Source organism: Silurus aristotelis, assembly GCF_946808225.1.
Source record: "Silurus aristotelis genome assembly, chromosome: 16".
In the NCBI taxonomy this organism is placed as follows: Eukaryota; Metazoa; Chordata; class Actinopteri; order Siluriformes; family Siluridae; genus Silurus; species Silurus aristotelis.
In genome coordinates, this window is record NC_139589.1 from 3,530,178 (window position 1) to 3,550,340 (window position 20,163).

At 40.9% G+C, this 20,163-nt stretch overlaps 1 protein-coding gene across 2 annotated transcripts in view; it reads right to left on the reverse strand.

The window, feature by feature from the left end:
* ndst1b (N-deacetylase/N-sulfotransferase (heparan glucosaminyl) 1b) overlaps positions 1 to 20,163 on the reverse strand; it is a 77,984-nt gene that overhangs the window by 54,580 nt on the left and 3,241 nt on the right. The window contains exon 2 of one of the 2 annotated variants that reach the window (XM_083564538.1): positions 118 to 212. The exons of the other annotated variant lie outside the window; for it this stretch is intronic. The gene's annotated coding sequence lies outside the window, so the exon portion shown is untranslated. The remainder of the gene's footprint in view (positions 1 to 117; positions 213 to 20,163) is intronic. 2 annotated transcript variants of the gene reach the window in all.

A 20,163-nucleotide genomic window follows, 5' to 3' on the forward strand; every position in this document is an offset into this window, starting at 1 on the left:
ACTGCAATAAAAAGAATCTGACTCTCAGACGCACATACCTCTCAGCACTATCCCAAACCAATAAAACTAGTTTGTTGCTTGGAGATTTAACTCCGCATCACTCGGCCTAACGCATACCTCTAGAAAGTCCTTCTCCGTCAGTCTTATTTGAAGTGGCTCCTCATGGAGTCCTGGGTCTGTACTTGAGGGCCCGAGAGCCTCCGCATGCATTCCTGCAAGAGAGAAAAATCACAAGGCATCATTTAAAACAAGCGAGGGACAACAGCACAATGTTGGGGAAAAAAAAGCAAAACTGGATGCGCTTCAAAATCTCGCTGCGCGAAGCACGAACACTCAGTGATACAGATGTATTTATGAGGCGTTCCGTCTTTGTTTTAACAGCCGAAATGGAGAAACCGTCGGTGATAAAACGGACAGCGCGGCAAATGAATCACGCTGACATTTACCGACTGAACGCGGCAGATTTGCACCTCCGGATCTCATCGAGATCTAGGCACTACATAAACAGGAAGCGGGGACATGAGGAACGGTTAATAATTCAGATCTCGTGTCTCGCTCTGATGCTCAACAGCAGTAACAGATGACGGGTCAATTCCTCGCTTTCGCAGGGAGAGTACGCATTTCAGCTCTCTTGAAAAAGATACACATTACTCTCAGGTGAAGGGAAAAGCCAAATCCGAGCTGCTTGGATTACGGCCATGACTGGAATTGGCAGATTCACTCTAGCATCAGTGGTTCTGGAGAACAGCCAGGCCTATTCTCACATAAAATCTGGCAGTAAGATAAGAACACCACACACACATCTTACTATCCCTATCAGGACCTTCAACTGACCATTAATGATACAGCCTGAGCCCAAGTCAAATTTTTACCTCAGTAACCAAAAGTCAGGACTATCACATATTCCTTTATCCCATGAATATACAAAAACTACTATCAGCAGACTTTAGGCTTTCCTGAAGTAGAGATTTGGACAATTCCCACCCACCAGCTCTCCTTAATCATGGGCATGTGGAGGCTCCCATGTGCTTCTTCCAAAACACATTTACGAAGTGGCATCCAAAAGTTTTTGAGACTAGTTTTGGAACACGCCAACAGATGGCAGCCACAGTCACAGAGAGCACCGGCCTTCGTAAGTAACTGTGCCAAAAGACATCACCCTGTGTACATCGGGAGCTGTGCATCTGGTGCTATTCTGACCACGCCTGCGATTTCATCATGGACAGCAAGTTAGAACTAAGAGCAAACTAACCAAATGCTATGTGAAACTCAGCAAATCTGCCACCGAAACAACGTTTATCGGTTTTGCCTTTTAATTGGCATAGATTTTTCCTGGTTGCGTCCATTCCAATCCATATTTATTTCATTTAGCGCACTCGTGATTCAGTTTTTCATTTTTGTAATAAAGCTCAGTATTATTTTACATGAAGCGTTATAAGTGTTTTTCATCTAGTATCTATTTTTAATACTATCGATTTAATAATCGGTTATCGGTACGATCCAATCAGTATCAGAAAAATCGATCGCCCTCTATCCACAACCATTTCAAAATCAAGTCATGATTGAGTTCAAAGAATCTCCATGACTACTGTTCGTACTACAGATACATGACTCAACTTCCGTTACTAGTGAAAGCAAAATTGGAAACCATATACAACCATATACTGAGAGCTGACAAAACCCCGAGCAGAAACGTAGTAACATTTTGCATACGGTTACACCGATGCCGTCTTGATGAAGCGCTTTGCACTCAGCATGACTGATGATCCAGTGCTCTCAGAGCTACATGATACTATGCAGGAGGACTGACGTGATTGTCTCTTCTTTTTTTTTTTCTTTCTGAAGTTCGAATAAAAGTGTAGAGGTTTGGTCAATGGTTATTGCAGCTGCCCAAGGGTCTTATATCTTCAGCTGGCATGTGTCATAGCTTCAGAAAACAGCGAAGGTGAGCTGGGAGGACGGCCAACAAAAACAGAGTCACACTTCACTGGTGCCTGTCTGAACAGCTGAGGCCATCCTTCACACACACACACACACACACACACACACACACACACACACACACACACACACACACACACACACACAGCAATGCAGCTGCTTCAGCTTGAGCTCAAAGACACAGGTCTGCTTCTAAAACTTACGCCATCTGAGCAAAATCCTCGCTTCTTCCCTAGTCTTCTAGTTAAAAAAAGGCCAAAGTAATTTCATTTAAACACAACCTTTATTTCTCTGGAGAATTTGTTTTCTAAGGTTAGGCTTAGCATCGTTAATTCGTGATACTGCTGAACAATTAAGGCTGGAGGAAAAGAAACCAGAGATACACAAATGATACACAATCCCCAGAGAAGTGAGGATAATGAAAAACAAAAAGTCCTCAAGAAGCGCTACAGAGCATTGTAAATACAAGCATGTTCGTACGCACCGCCTCAACTAGGCATGGAAGGTAACCGGGCGTTTCAAATGAATGATATGCTACATGGACAAAAGTTTGTGGACCTGATAATAAGATTTCTATGTATAGGTCAAACCTGCCATTCCTTGTTTGCTGTTATGATAACCTCCACTCTTCTGAGGAGATGTTCCACTGGATTTTGGAGCGTGATTGTGGGAATTTGTGTTTATTCGGCCACAAGGGTGTTAGTAAAGTCGGGTACTGATGTAGGTGAGGTGAGAAGGCCTGGAGGTGCTGTCAGTGTTCACATTCATCCTAAAGGTGTTCAAAAGGTTTGAGGTCAGAGCACTATAGCAGATCTTCCAATCTAACCCATGTGAAGTACATATTCATGGAGCTGAAATTGTGCACAGGGGCATTGTCATACTTACAATTAACGAATGGCCTAAAAAAGTCAGTTGCCCCAATAATTTCTTCCCCCATATATTGCATTTTGTTGGTAAAATGAGGGAACTCTGAAGCAAAATCATGCGCAACTCCTCAGCTAACGCTATTATCAGCTTGCTATGAGATTAAGACAAGCAGACAAGGAGAGAAAACGCTGTATCATGTTACATCTGCTGTTCAAGAGTTTAGAGAAGGTACAGGCAAAGTTTTTGAGGCATCTATAACTTCCAAATAATACACCAAAGCAATCAACTGAGCTTAACAAGACTTATTTTAGATCATTTAGTTTTGATGACAAAAAAATGAATCTTTGCAGTCAAATTTCATTCCCTACAAAATGGTTGCAGTTGAAAAAAATTTGCACCAGAAACTATTGCACGACGTGCCGTGACCCAGAAGAAAAATTATTTCAGATATTCGACCTTGACTCAATCATAATTCTAGACAAATCCGATAAACATTCATCCTCGTCTTCTAAAGATATCACTGTAAAAGCATCTCGGACGAGAATCCTGATGGAAAAGAATGTATTGAAGAACTCTAGTTCAGACATTTGACCTTGAGGCATTGAGGTAAGATAAACGCTAGTGTCTATTTTAAAAGCGGGGGAGGGGCCTCTCAATATGTCCCGCCATGAGCTCCTGTTTCAGAAATTTCATCACAAAGCTGATTTAAATTTTCGTTTATAGCCTCGATTTTTCAACCGTTGCCACAAATTTCTGATACGAAAGGTCACGTGAACCTGGAGTGTACCATAGAATCCACCCTTAACTGTGAACTCACTAGGGGTGTAGTGGTGCACGTATTCGTACCAAACTGTTTCAGTACAGGGCTTTCGGTTCGGTGCACACGTGTACCAAATAAAATCTAAGTTTTTTTTTTACGTGCTAAACATAATTTTTCACAAAGGTATTAAGTAGCAGACAGCAAGTTTGTTAAGTCTCCGCCTCCCACTTAAAAAAATCTGATTTCGTTCTGCGCATGTGACTTCCTGTCATCGCCAACGAATTTTACTCTATTCTAGCGATATGGATTCTTTTTCCGTTTTATTTACAGCTTTAAAAATTTCTCTTAGAATCAGAAATTCTTGTATATTTTGCATATCGAAGGAATGATTGAATAGCAGTAATAAAAGTAAATAAATACAATGAATGAACGAATAAATAAATAATCATCTTGTGTGTTTCTAAAATTCAGATATTTGTTGAAGGAAGCTGAAATAAGTAGAACAAATTTTAATTTTTTTTTTTTTTTTAAGTAAAAAAACATACACACACCTGTATTACCCCTAAAGGGTCTAACAATTGTAAACTACTTAATAAAAAAAGTTATTTTATAATCATTATAATATAATAATTATTTTAATTTTTTATTATACAATTTAATCAATAGAATAAAAAATGTGTATTGCATTTATTTGTTTTATTTTCACCTATTTAATTTTTTTAAACAAGCAGGGATTGGATTTAAAATCGTTTTTCAAAATGTCAACTGTCGATGTTCACAAATGTTAATAATAAAAAACTATGTTAATTAAAAAAAAAAAAAAAAAAAAAGAAATTTTAAGTTTTGCGTCTTTCCCCCTAAACTGTACAGAAATTGACCGGACCGTGACTTTTGTGTACCGTTACACCCCTCGCAATGACGCATCTAACATGCTTGGTATTGACATAATTTAGGACAGTAGGCTGGAATCAGAATCGACTGTCTGGCAGACCAGATTATTGTTTGCCTGTGTGTGCTTTCGTGGATGCTGAGACCAAGGAGTTAAAGGAGTCCAAACTGAAATAGTCGACGCTATTATGCCTGATCATTTCGGTAAAATGAATGCATATTACTCACGAGGAATTTGAACACCCAGCTATCCCCCTGCTGTGCAAGAGCCGAGGTTAAAAGCAGTCTAGTCGAGCTCTGGTGGAGGTCTCGGAGGGGGGCTCAAGCCTAGAGCGATGTTTGGGTGCAAAAGCAACTGCACATTCTTTACAACAGCATCAGCAAAGCGTCGCCTGAAGCGACGCTTACTGCACCTTTCGCACATCAGAAAGGCATTTTTAAATCACAAAAATGTCATGAATGGTATCCTCGGGCTACAATCTGAAATCCCGGCCACATTTTTCATTACCTCCTGAATGACCAGAGGACTGCTCTGCCGAATAGGGAGCGTGGCCAAAATGGCAGCAAGCTTCAAAATATGTTGGTATTTTATTTCATTTTTCTGCTGCGGTTCGTCCGCTGTGAATCTCATCTGCAAGCAGGCGCATGGGAATACGGATGGATATTAAGGGCATATAGTAACATCGCTAACTCGTTCCTGGTGCAAATACCAATCTCGGGTCTCCGCGGAGGAGTCGGTCTAATGGTTTCTTTCCCCAAAGTCAGTCTGGAATGCATCTCCCAGTTGTCGGGATGAATCAGCAGCTGTAGGAGAGGTGGGGGTGGGGGGGCCCTGTTGCTCCATTGCCTTGACAGACGTGGATATGTTTGCCCCGAAAATGTCTTCAGATTTTCAACTCAGATTCAGTAAGAATTCGGGGATGTAGACTCGCCTGCTGCCTCACCCAAGTGCTAAAGCTCTTCTGGGGTATGAGGACATTGACAAGTCACAGCGACCAGTCCAGGTTTTTTTTTTTTTTTTTTTTAAATGAACGCATATGAACACGCACCCAGACAGAGGCCACGTTTGTGACATAGACGTCAACAAAGGCCTCAAAATTCCATGTTTTGAAACTACAAAGGATACAATAATAAAAAGGGGTCGGTGAAGATTCTGATATAAGAGTTAGGTGCAGTATTCTGGACGTTAAGTCTGGTTGACATGACAACTCCCAGATAATAAAAAGGGAAGTAGTTCACCGGCCTTCATGACGTACCCCTTCAGACCATCATGTCCGGAATGATGAAATCCACATGTAAAAATCCACCATAAACAAGCTAAACCTTAATTCCTGATCGCTCACCTAATGCTGTTCATTTCGGGGCAAGTTCAGATCTGTAGCGTTGTTCTGTGTAAACTCTTTCCTAGCTGCTTCAAGTTTTAAAGCATTACAAGATGCTTTTCTGTTCACCCCAGTTAAAAAGAGTGGTTATTTGAGTCATGGTTGCCTTCCTGCCAGCTGAAACCAGTCTGACCATCCGTCTTTAACTTCAATCAACCCACTGGATGGTTTCCTTCATTCATTTGGTTCTCGTCACTGTGTAATTCCAAAATCATCTTCTGGCTAAACAATACTTTTTCAAGACGGATCCTACAATCCTTTGAAGAATGACAGAAAAATGATTTCTGCAAATAAAAGTACACAACGCCAACCAAGAACCTCCCAAATAGGGGTATAAGAAAATATCGATACGCGCATCACGATATTTTGTTTGACGATATTGTATTGATTCTCAAAAACGCAATACTGATATTAAGTAAATTCCATGTAATTTTAGATGTAATTAATGCAAATGCAGATCCCGCTGTGTTCTGGTTAAATATTTTGTGCCAAGGTTTAAATATGGTGGTGTGCTCCGCAAGGTAGATTTTGTAAAATTATATTTTATTCCTAAAAAAGGAAACATCCCCATATATCGCCTTGCTTACGGTATAGAAAAATATAGTATCGCAACCCCTGTATCGCGATACGTATCGTATCGCAGGAGTCTTGCCAATACGCAGCCCTACTCTCAACCAGAAAACCAAAAGGTACTTTTGCTTTCGTACCGAATTCCCCCGGACCCTATATCCAAATACGAAGTGTCTTTAGCTTTAAACCATTGTTCCAGCTGTCTTTTTTGTGCCATGGAATTTTCACAGTCAATTTGGCACGCGTCTTTGAGACATACGTGTAAGCGTGCATAAATTAAAACACTCGCCTGGATGCATGTTCCCGAATTAATTAGTTTTCAGTAGCGCCGAACTCGGAAAATAGCGACTCGCCGCCCACGCTTAGCGTCCCCGCAGAAATCTTTCCACCAGATCGCAGCAGCGCGGTGTGATTAAGAACTCGGCACTGCAGGACACTGGGGAACAGCCAAGATCGCTGCTCGACAAAGTCCCTTCTATTAGCTAATGCCTCATGGACATGTTATAGATACTGACTCGATCTCTGCCCTTGCAAATGAGTCATAATTTTTATTTTCTCCTTCCCACATGTCCCACAGGCCCAGTCTTCTATGTCCAACATGCCCCTGCTACAGGAGACGACCATTTTGTATCTCGGGACGCCACAAGACACATGTCTTCAGACCGACTCCTGAAACAAATCATTTTTTTTAAGTTCTGAACGATTGGATGCAAGAATTGAGATTTCCAAATAAACTCAGCAAGCGTGTTCTTTTTTGTTCCTCCTTCTGTCCTAATACTTACCCCAACAAGAAGAGGCAGAAGAGAAAGTGGATAATTGACCGTTTCATGTGATTGACTACTGGAGCTACAACGACGATGAGAGACTCTCAAAAAATATCTCAGGTACGAAAAATGACACGCAGTCCTGGAGTCAGCAGTTTTCTAGAATAGCGAAGGATTAAGAAAAAAACGTGACTTGGACAGCTACATTGTGAAGTGCACATAAAGAAAACGACTGGGTTCTTTTGTTTTCTCACAGTTCCTCAAGCTCGTGGATCCGTATTCGATAAGAGTCAAGTTTTTTTGGTATATTTTCGTCATGTGAAGTGGATGAATAGAAAAAAAAGTAAATCTTTGTATTTAATGCTGAACTTCTATGTTTCAAGGAAGCAAAAAAAAAAAAAATCAAACACGATGGAGATGCGTTACAATGGCCCCATCGTAACTTGAAATATCGATACATGGTCTAGCCAACCGAAGAGTCCACTGTAATTTGTTAATATTTTGACATTTAGCCAAACAGAGCAATTTACACTACTGTAATTAATAAACTTTACAGAAGATGTGTATGTGGCAGCCAGCATGTGAACGAGCACCGGTTCAAGACAGGAGCTAAAATTGGGCTTTGAATGGGAATAACCCAAACATTTCAAAACTTTTGTATTTATTGCTGAATAACGTTAAATTTTAAGAAATATTTATGCAAATATAAGCTTAATATAATCTCCTGTACAAATCAAGCTACTGCATATAGAAAACAAACTGTCGACAATATTCATCGAATTTCTGTGTGCTCAGGAATGGGAAGGTCTGGTTTGGAAGGACATTCAATTTGGAATGACATCAATTTTATTCATATTTTTGCTCAAGAAATCCTGAATAAAACATGACCTTCATGAAAGAGCCTTATTTTTTTTTTTACTTTTGCAAAACACTAGCGTTTTTGTGTCGTTTTTTATTTCATCCTAACCCTGACTCTGGGAGGGGTCATGCTGTCACTCACTCAAACGTTCCATGTTTCCTTTCCAGGATTTCCGAATTGATGTGATATTTCCTCTGCCTGCTCTGAGTCTAAGGTAGGAAATTTCCAACGAAGGCAGCCGAGAGAACTGTAGAGAGGTAATAATGAGATCAATGACGCATCCGATTTGAATGAAGAAGTTAGCCAGGAGCTAGGCAGGAATGAAGGTTCTTATATAGACGGCCTTAGCAGCACTTTACATGAAGAGCTCGGAAAGCCCGAACCCTGCAGCACACCTTACTTTTAATACATTTAATCGGCTTGCTTTTGCCCCGGTGCCGATTTCTCTCGATTTAGCAGGACCTCGCGCCGGCGCTAAAGTGACAGCTGTAGGTTAGAGAGAGACACTCGAGGAGTTCTGCTAAAGAAATGTGCAGGGGACTCGAACGGCTTTTCATCTCGCCTCTCCGGCTCAGCGTGACAATTCACCGACTTGTCAGCTCGCTGGCAAAACATCGGGGCCACGGCAGAAAAACAAGCCACTTGTTTTGGCGCCGCTCTTGACATCTGAACTTCAATCTTCCCCTGTGCCAAAGTAATCAAAAGTGTGTCTGTGCAGAAAGGTCTCGACACTCGGACTGACAAGTGAAGAAGAAGCCAGGAATAAATAAAAAAAAGCGAAGCCTCGCTGATAAACCCAGAAAACAGAAGACTTAATTTCCTCCCTCAATGGGAATAACGGTACCCATTACGCTTTATCTGGTTAATAAATATTTCAACGAGGTGCTGGAGGTCCGACGTATTGTCCTTCCGATTCTCTTCAATATTCACTTACTTTAATGACAAGCGAGTCTATTGACCTTTTCTCGGGAGCTTAAGATGCTTTCATTCCGAACAGCTATTGAGCGGTTTACACACACACACACACACACACATACACAAACTCGGAGATCACAAATCAAGGTCAAGGCCTGTGTAACTTATTTCATCATACGTGGCAGAACCCTGCAGAATCCTGATGCAATGCCAGATAAATAATAAGAATGGACTTTAAAAACAAGGACGCCTGGACTACACGGCATTAGGAATGTGACTGCATAGCAAAATACTATCAAGTATCAATGTCTCATTGGTCAGAAGGTCCTAGAACAGCATCTCTAAACACTGCATCCTAAATCACAGATTTATATCAATAGGCTGGTTCTAATATGATAGTGTTTCCATAGGAACGGTTCACTCATGGGAAAATGCTTGGTGAAATCCATGACAAAATGGCAGAAAATTGTTTTTTCAACAAAAATTTGCTGTTCTGTTTCGCACAAACGGAATCTTTGTGCTCTGCGGTTTCTCGCCAACATGCCGCCAAATTGTTTTTACCTCAATAAAAAAGAAAATGTAAAATAAGTAAGATAATAGTATGAAACAAGCGTTAATAGCTGCTATAACGTACACGATATGAACAAAAGTATGTGGACACCTGTTTTTTCAGCCATATGTGGTTCTTTAACAAATGATTACCATAAAGTTGGAGCAGCACAATTGTCTTTGGATGCAGTGGTTTTAAATTTCCCCTTTAACTTGGAGACCCAAACCTGTTCCAGCATAAGAATGCCTTTGTGCATATAGAAGATATGCTTTACATGGGTTGGAATGGAACATCTGCTGCTCTGAGCTCTGACCTCAACCCACGCTGACTGCACCCCAGGACTTCTCACCTCACCTACATCAGTACCTGACTTTACTAACACCCTTGTGGCTGAATGATCCCAAACCTCCACATCTTCCCAGAAGATAAGGAACTAGAGACTATGAAAACTTCTCAACAACATTAAACCTAAATAATGCATTTTACATTTAACTTGAAACATTTGAAAACTGCAAACTCCAATAAACAGCACGATGTTCCAGCGCTGCATCGTGGATTCTTTTCCGACAATAGCGAAACTCGTTAATTTGTATTCTTTACTTAAGAATCAAGAGTGGCCTTCACGCCTGCTACTCCGGACTTAAACAAATACAGAGGTTTGATACCCCATTCTCTTGAATGTTTCGGCTGCAGACAAAACAAAAACAGGACAAAAGGCAACAACAGCTTTGTTGGGAAAACAAGCAGCCACTGTGCTGCCAATAAATAACCTACGGGGATTTCATCAGTGTCCCATTTACGATGGACGACTTGTTCGAGACCCAATACCGCGGCGCAAATGTAAAACGAGTCAGGACGTGTCTCCGAATAAACTTCAGCGGCTCGAACGAAAGGGCAGAGAGGCGAGCTGAGGAAGCTGTGGGCTGGGGGAGGAAAAAAACGCTGCAAAGCTATTGTACACTTGTCAGTAAAGATGACGGTGGGGTGAAATAGGGGGCAAGGTATATAATGAAAGGGTGTGTACTGCCTTTATTTATTGTGAAATTTTAATAAAATTGAATTAGACTTTTTTCCCCTCTTACTGCCTCTTGGTTTCAGTACGGTTATATGCAAGAGTATTAACTTGAGGAGAAAAAAAATTGTCTTAAGACAATTACATTTATGGTATTTTGCAGAACTCTTATCTTTACTTACATACAACTGAGCAGTTAAGGCTCAATGGTACTGCTAGGGTTCCCATAAGTGAAAGCTTTGTGGTGCTAAGGGTTGGGGAAGAAACGTAAAACATAATTGCTTGTTTTGTTTATTTTTTATTAATGCAGTTTATTATTATTAACATTTGTGAACATTAACAGTCTACATTTTTTAATTATTTGAATAAAATGCCATAGAAAAGGTCAAAGATTTTAATTATTGGCCAAAGATTTTAATTATTGTTTAATTGCTGTTAATAGATTTTAACTATGTTCCACACTTAAAAAAAGAATTGCATTCGATTGCATTCACGTGTGCACCGAACAGAAAGCCCTATTAATGTTGTTCTTGTAATAAGCGATATATCTCTTGGCAAAGTAATGCTCATTTGTCTGTTTGATGCAAAACAATATATTAATATACCAATCAAGCATTTCAAAATAAAGTCTGCACAGTGATTATGGTAGTCACACGGGCCCAAAGACATTTCTGTTACAGATCAACCCGGCCTTTATTGAAGAAAGGAAAAATTTTGCGGCCCACGGACTTCCACTTTCCTAGATAATGACACAAACTTTTGTCTGTATAGTCTACTACCGTGGCGAGTTTCATTTCCAAAAAAAAAGCAGGTCCAATACCTCAATGTTTTGGCACAATGCTTGAACATAAACTGTGACTCTGAGTAAAGAGGGTGTATCTCCTGGAACCTACACGACTACTGACTGCATCCAAATGTGTGTGCATGAGCAATGCACTCAAGGAGACTCGTATTTCAGCCGTGAAACACAGGATTGCAGTCTTTTAGACAACCGAGGCATTTTATTCGGTTAGATAGAGAAAAAAAACAAGTTCGAACGTCACGCCCTGGTGCCCAAATGTTCCCTGATGCTCACGAGATGTTGACAGCACAATGATCTTCCCTACAAGTTTGTTTACATCCCCATTGTAATGTGAACGGTTTTATAAATATTATCTAAAGATAATGAACACAAGCTGAGCCTCGAAAGAGTTCGCAGGAAATAAGAGGAATGAAACCTGATGACCAGATGGCATCATTTGGACAACGTAAAGATGAGGGAGAGGGTTGGTTGAAGGCAGCCAGAATTCGGCAGTGTCCCCGCCATGAAAACACACAGTTCTGCAGTCCCTTGCTTTGGCATGCTCCTCTTGAAGATTAATTTCTCTTTCCACTTGCTTGGCAGAATGCGAGGTGGAGCTATGGGGGCTCTCAGACGACACGCCTCAACCCCCACAAGCATCCACCTGGGGAGCGGGAAGTCAAGCAGGTGTGCTTGAAGATGAACACGACAGTACCGGATATAGAAAATGCTTTAGGATGAGCGCTATGTGGATACCACATTTGCAGTTTCCTCATGGACAGCAAGTTAGAACAACAGGCAAACGTAAAACTGGGCAAGTCTGCCACAGAGATGTTTGACATGACATACATGAGCCCTTCATGGTATGCGTGCTTCAAGAGCGGAAGAACATCACTGGAACATGACAAGAGATCAGGAGGACCTTAGACCAGCTCAATCCCCCGAAAATGTCAAAACTTGTAATTCAGCAACTTGTGCACGATGATCGTCGGAAAGCGAGTTACATGACCTCACCCTACTCGCCAGATTTGGCTCCTGCGGACTTCGCCCTCTTTCCGTAAGATGAAGATCCAGCTCGCAGTTTTGACACAGTTGCGAAGATCCAGGGCGAATCGAAGAAGGCGATGACACAATTCAGAAAGAAGACTTCAAGGACACATTCTAGAAGTGGCAGGAAAGCTGACAGCGCTGTATTGCTGTGCAAGTGGACTCGTGTTTGTGAAAGATATATTGTCATGGGATACGAGCTTATGATTATGTAATTGTCAACTCGTAAATATTCAGCAAATCGACATTTACATGCTTAATTTGTTGTAATTTTTGATCAAGTACTATACCCCAGTGCTTCTTTTAATTTTGTTTCCCCTCTGGGATCACTCAATATCATAGACTAACCACTAAAAACAATAACAAACACAGACTATAGAGATGTACATCAGGAAGGGCAACCTGTGCCAAATCAAATAGCTCTTTGTGGCAACCCCTAAGAGAAGCAACTAAAAGGCAACATTAGTAGGGCTTCAGAGTTAACATTCACATCAACCACAAAATGAAAGGAATAAAAATATCATCTCAGAGACTTGGCACAGTTTCTGAAAGCCAGACTGGCAAGTTTGGGTATTTCAGAAACAGTTGATCTCTTGGGTTCTGTGCCCACAACAAAATCTAGATTGAATCACATGGTGCAAAAAATTTTAAAACCTTAAGGTACATTTACATGTACGCCATTTGGCTTGCGCTCGGATCCAGAGCGACTTACAATTGAGAAGTTAAGGGTTGATCCCATGGTTAATCTCAGCACCACAAAGCTGCCACTGCTGGGCCCTTTAGCAAGGCCCTTAACTGCTCAGTTGTACAGATAACATAACTATAAGTCGGTCTGGATAAATGCGTCTGCCAACTGTTAACGTTTATGTCAAAGTCTCTGCTACCTTAAATAGCCATTTTTACCGCCATGGTGAGCAGAAAAGTGTCTCAGAATGCAGGAATCCGAGTCTACAGTGGACACAAACTTTACAGTTTAGAACACAGTTTAGTTACAGTACTAGAAATATCAGTCTTACCATATGAGGCCTAATTTTGTCAGAGAGAAGTGTTTTGAGAGAGTTGAATGAATAAAAGCCCTGGTTCTTGAGACATCACAGTCCTCGAGGTATGTCCAACCACCAACTCATTTGTAGAATAACACACAATTGTGCTTAAATTCTTAAATTTATTATATAATTATATTTTTCCCACTTCTCCAAGAATTCAGGTCCCAAGGAAGGCAGAAAAGAACAACTACAGAAGTAGCAATTAAAAGAGATCCTAAGTTATCTTTAATGCGCTTAAAAAAATAAAAAATAAATAAAAGTTACTGAAGAAACCTTTGCGGTGCCTGTTGAACATCTCTGAAGGTTTTGATGTAAAAGCAATTGTTCTACAAATCTGAGCCGTTCCATTCATTAGCCTGCTTGAGTGAGACTTTAGATCTCAGCTTTGGCTGCATGTCCCTGCTCATACAAAGATGCTTTTAATTACTGATGAGCAATTAAATCATGTCAGCATTCCGCCACAACTAATCAGGATGCCGCTACAAAGGAAACATTAATTAGAGAAGAAAGCTCGGCATTATGCAATGGGCCAACATGGGTTTTAATTATGCAAAGCTTAAAGAAACCAGGAAGAACGTGCTCGTCTGCCTGCAAAGGGGGATGAGACCTGATCGCCAGAAGGCTCGTGAAGCTGCCATACGATGATCTCACAACGTACCCATATCTCAGAGTTGTTTGAAGGCCAGCAGTTTTATTACAGAAGCACTTGGTTAATTAGAAACAGCCAACACTGAGAAGAGGACTACTAAACCTAATTTTAGTTTATTGGACTTGTGAAGGAAAAGAGGTGTTAGAGAAAAAAACCCAACAACAACAATACAAACGGAAAAGTAGGTTCAAAAGGTTTTTTGGACGGAATTGTTGGCTGGAAAAACAAAGCATTCCTGGAAATTAACACCTAAGCGTTCCATTCGTTTTTTTTTCAACCCCATTATTAAAGAATCACCCATCATATTACAGTAAACTTTGTTCATCTGAACAGAGAACAGGAATGCACTGAAAACATCACACACTAGAAGTCGACCGATAGAGGATTTTAAACGATAGCAAGGTTGGATCGTACATAATGACAGCGGACCTTCTCAGTCATTCCTGCAACGGATCTGTATGGATTTTTGCCGATAGTCGTTTGCTGCAAGCAATCATCGATGAGATTAATCGGCAAAAAACAATGAATTGGTCGACCAATCAAATGCAACAGCTAGCAAATAGACCAAATACTTGCTGCTGAACCCTAAGATGCGAACACACATTTTTTTAATAGGCAACCAGCCCAGCTACTGGTTGCACAAATCTGGCGAAATTGCAAGGATTGCGTCAGAAAGGGCAACTTCAAGCCTAGATCTGGTTGATATCGAATGCATAGACATAAAAAAATAAATAAATATAAAATGTAATTAGTATTAAAGGTGCAAACACTCCTCCTCCATCTTACTCTGCTCAGACAGGAAAAAAAACGCCAGGCTTCCAGCGCAGCCAGACAATTTTACTACAGGCAACAAAACATGTTTGAAAAAAGCAAGAAAAGCATTAAAAATCAAATCAACAGAAGCAAAGGGAGGAAGTTGAATGTGGAATTACCTACATTCCTCCTGGACACGTCTGCAAATGGCCCAAATGGTCTTAATACAACCAATCGGAAAGATATTTTTTCCGTTTCTAGCGAAATCGCAGACATTTCAACACGCAACTCCTTGCTAAAGCTCCTTTTGCTAACCTGCACGTTCTGGGGGTAGAGCTTTGCTTCTGCTTATTGAGGAATGAAATAGAAGACTCACTTCAAGATTTCTCAATGCTTTATACATCTATTTATAGGACTGAATAGGAATCCAATCAGAAACTAGTGCTGAATAAAATCACACTGAATCGAAGTGGACCAAATTATTGCTCGTTTCATGCTATCGTAGACGGCATAGTGCATTTCAGGAATATCAATATAACTCCATGACGCTGCGTTGGAAAATTAGCTGCATCCCCAGGACGCGTGAACGGTAATTAAGCTACTTTTGTGCGATTGTACAATACGAGTAATTACGATGCTTAAGAGAGTCAATGGAAGGAAAAATGGAAGGAAAAAAAAAAAACGCAAAACCAAATTAGAAGCGGTTGATTAACGTCTATGGTGTTACGTAAAGGAAAAAAAATATCAGTGATTATAAACTTTTTTAACCAAAGCTCATTACACGGGGCCTCAATTGTCACAGGAACCATACTGAATCAAATGAGTTCCTTTCTCTCTTACATAACGGCATTTTTTTCCCTTTTATAAATAAACTTCCACCGGCGCAGAAAGCTGAGCGCCTTATTGAGCAGACAGCCAGCATAAGAGAGACGGATCGAGAGTTATAAGGAGAGCAGCGGGAGTCTCAGAGAGAGCTCGGATTCCCTCTGCCCTGTCCAATTTGTCTGATTGCTCATGGCGGACTCCCCCGTCCCCGCCAACCCCACCCCCCGTTATCGTACGGGCTAAACCCTGCGGTGCTGCACAGCACGAGCTGAAGTGTATTAGCAGAGCTACAGATTGGAGGGCTGCCCGAGGTCATCTGGCTTCAATACGCTACCAAAAGACGGAAAGGAGGAGTTGGGGGGGGGGGGTTTGCTGGTTTACTCTGGGGATATCCTGATCCTAATATTCCCAGCGCTGTACCGGACACGTACACGTTCTTGTCGTCTTTTGAAACGGGATTAAAAAGCCGAGGACAGAAGTATTGACCTGCATCGAGTCATATTAATTCAGCAGTGCTAACTCCATCGGCCATGAACAGAAAATAACAACAAAAGAATTTAACCGCGTCACGCAGGCTCTAAGTTCACCTCTCGCAGGCCTGGGATACGAACCTCAAGCTATCTGGAAGCTTACATTATTGACTCTTGGTCCTCCCCGGCGGTCCCTCCGGCATTTCTGACAAAGTCTTCGCTTTCTTTATTGAATGACCGCGTTTGATTGTTTTTTTTCCCCCCTCTTAGAGCCGAGCCGTTCGTTCCGAGGCTCTCTCTATCGTTTACCTTTCCAACCGAGAAGATTTATAGCAACACAACCAGGCAGAGGCGTTTGTCCTTCCGTTCCCCCCCCACTATCTTTTCTCTTTCTGTCTCTCGGTCTATACAAAGACCTCGTCTTTTCTCACTGTGGAGTTCGTTAACCTCTTCTGCCTCTGCCAACCTCTTGGGTACAGAAATGCAAGAGCCTCTGTTTTTGCCCAAACATTGTTTTGTGTGTGTACTTCAATATTACCCTCGATGGACAAAAGTATTGCGACACCTGCCTTTCCCAGTCATATGTAGTTCTTCCCCAAACTGGTAACCACAAACTTGGAGGCTGACAGTTATACAAGGTGGTATAAAAACATTTCGAGACTAGTTTTGTATCACATCAGCAGATGGCAGCACAAGGCTGCATACACAGTCACAGGGAGCACCGACCTTCATAAATCAGTGTGCCAAAAGACATCGTCCAGTGAACATTGTGCAGCTGGTGCTGTTCTGACCACATGCGTTACAGACGTCTGCTATTCTGATGCACTCAGTCACCGAGCTTCTTATAAGAAACTCCCCTACTCCCCACCCTACTCACCAGATTTAGCTCCTGCAGATTTCGCCCTCTTCCCGAAGATAAATTGAGGCTCAAAGGTCACCTTTTTTGACAACATCCAGCATGAATGCCAGAAAAGTGCTTGACATCCAGGAAGTATTCCAGAAGTGGCAGGAACACTGGGAGCGCTGTACTGCTGTGCAAGAGGACTATTTTAAAAGGTGACGTTGTGTAAACCTAGATAAATAAAGTCATTTTTTGTAAACAGGGCTAGACTCTAAACCTAATGATACCACCTCGTATAAGATGCTTTTCGATGTAGTAGAATGAAAATTTCCCTTTACTTAAACTAGGAGACCAAAAACCTGTTCCTGACACCGCCTCTGCGCACAAAGCCAACTCTATGAACATATGCTTCACATGGGTGGGAGTGGAACATCTCCTGTAGGGGGTCGCCGATCAGGATTTTTGGGAAAATCCCGATCACTGGAAGCTGTATCATCCGAATACAGATTATAGGCTCTATTTGAAGCCATCTATTTATTTATTCATTATACTATTTGACGTTATTTATTGTGTATCAAGTTAAAAACTGGAGAAAATTTAAATGTGGTTCTAACTGATGTTTTCATTTACTTGCTTTAGTGACCTAATTGTTTGTTTTTGGTTGCTTGGAGTGTATGAACTTCATACTTTATTCCCCAGTAGGGGGCCGCAACCCACACTTTGAGAACATGAGTAGCCAGGACCCTTCGTCTTCCATAATAGACAGTGGCTGATGATTATTTCATTTGTCTGTCTTTGAAACATCTCGGTTACCAACAGCCGAGTGAGTCGCACTTGAGTTGCTCAACTGTCCCGCTATGTCTTAGCACTAGCCAACTTTGAAAACTGCTCATATTCCTTTACATGACTAGCCTTCAAATGTCTGATAAGATTGGTGTTTTGGCTGCTTTCCAAGTTTTGCACCATCTGATCGGCCCTTCTGGATCGGCCTTTATAGAGACCACCAATCAAAATTTCCAACGCGATTATCCACCAATTATGATCTTTAGTACTCATCACTGAACGGGCACAAAATCTCCACTCAAAAATCTACATCTTCCCAGAAGAGTGGAAGTTATTCTAACAGAAAATGGGGACTAAATGTGGAATGGGATCCCACCATACACTGAGGTGTCCATAGACCATAACTTGTCTAATAAGCTACTTAAGAATCCCTAACGCTCACCTTACTTCATCAGCACTTCGACTTTAATACAGCTTAGGCTTAGCTGCCTCGTAAGCAGAACAATCAAGCAACATCGTTCATTATTACCAAGCCATGTCCTGACCCGACCTTGTGACCCCGTTTTGCCCCGAAATGTACATTTAGGTTATTATTAAAATCATTAGCCTCGTACCATCCTACAAATGAAACCATAATAGAAAGCCACTGGGTATAGATATAAATCTCCTCCCCTAAATTCAAGATCTTCACTCGGCAGCTCATCCAGACGTTATGGCTTAATGTATATTTTTATTAAGATGAATAAAGTCTAGCGCAAGATATGCGATTTTTAACCCGGATTTCCCAGACGCCGGCTATTTTTAGCGCTTCCTTTTACACATTCCTACACAAGGAATGTTATCAAGCATGTCCAAATTCCTCATGATGGATGGTCTAGTGCAAATCCTTCACAATTCGCAGCAAGAACGGCACTAAGAAACAATGGAGAGTCTGCTGTCATGCGCAGCAGATCCCTGAATCCAGTTTAATGTTGGAGCAAGAAAATACTTGTATAAGAAATGTAATACAAATAACACACACAAAAAAGTTTTTTTCCACCCTATACCTCCAGTTCTGTTTGCAGAACAAACAACCATCAGACAACCATCACCAGACGATGGTGTCTGTGTCTCCCTAACCAATGTTTTCTCCACATTTTTCTCTTATTCCTTGTTTCCGCATGAAATACAGGCCAAGTTGATTTGCATGAAAAACTATATTTATTGTGTAGTGACACAAACACAATTTTGTCATTTTACAAGCAAAAAAATTTAATTAAATTAAAAGAATTACTTTAATACAATAATATTAAAAGAAAAACTTGTGTTGTTCAATCTAATATTTCATACTGCAGATCAAATTTCTTTTTATTTTTATTAACAAAATGTAACAATCAATCCGAGTTGCAAACAAAAAGGTTTTTATTGTTGCTGGTCTTTTTTTTTTTTTTTTTTACTTAATAGTACAGCAAATGTTGAAGTTTTTGTTTGGTATACCGTATTTTTCGGACTATAAGCCGCTACTTTTTTCCCACGTTTTGAACCCCGCGGCTTAAACAACGAAGCGGCTTATTTTTGAATTTTTCCTGGGTTTTTCTCGGTTTCACAAACTTCAAGCCAAAAAACTGAGCGACATAACATTTAGACCAATGCAATTTCCGAACGGAAACAAAAAAAAAAATGCACCTCACCTGTGTTCTGAGCTGCACGGCATCAGGAGAAAAAACTTTCACCGGTGTTGATTTTTAAACACACAACGATGCAAAAAGATAAACTCCCGAGAGAAATACAGTGGTACCTTGACCTACGAGTTTAATTCGTTCCGTGGACGAGCTCGTATCTCAATTTGCTCGCACATCAAATCAGTTTTCCATATTGAAAATACTTAAAATGGCATTCATCCGTTCCAATCCTCAAAATGACACCCCGTTTTTCATGTTATTAAATTGTAAAATACATTTCTAAATAACATATCTTGTATAAAAACATAACAGAAAGAGTATGTAAAGATATAATAAGGTTTTATTCAGTGTATTTTCCTTGGAGATGAGACGACTTGAGCTAACGAAAACGCCGGTGGGGTGTGTGTGTGTGTGTGTGTGTGTGGAGGGGGGGTAGAGGTGATAAGCGGAGGCGGAGGCAAAACTCGTTTTTTACTATCACTCCTGTACACTACGTAAACTTTTAAATTTTTACTTTTTCTTCTTTGCTTATCTTAATTTTCGTCACAATCTTCGCTTTCTGGCTTCGCTTCGCCATCTAGCAGCGGCGTTTTGAGCTCGTACCTACATTTTTTGCTCGCGTAACAAAGCAAAAAAAAAATCGACCGAGTGACCGCTCGTACCTCAGAAAACTCGTACATTAATGCACTCGTAGGTCAAGGTACCACTGTAGTTGTGAAAGGAAAGAGGAAGACAGTGAATGATGACTTACTCGATCGGCTACTGTTTAGATACAAGCCGTTGTAACGCGTTGAGTCTG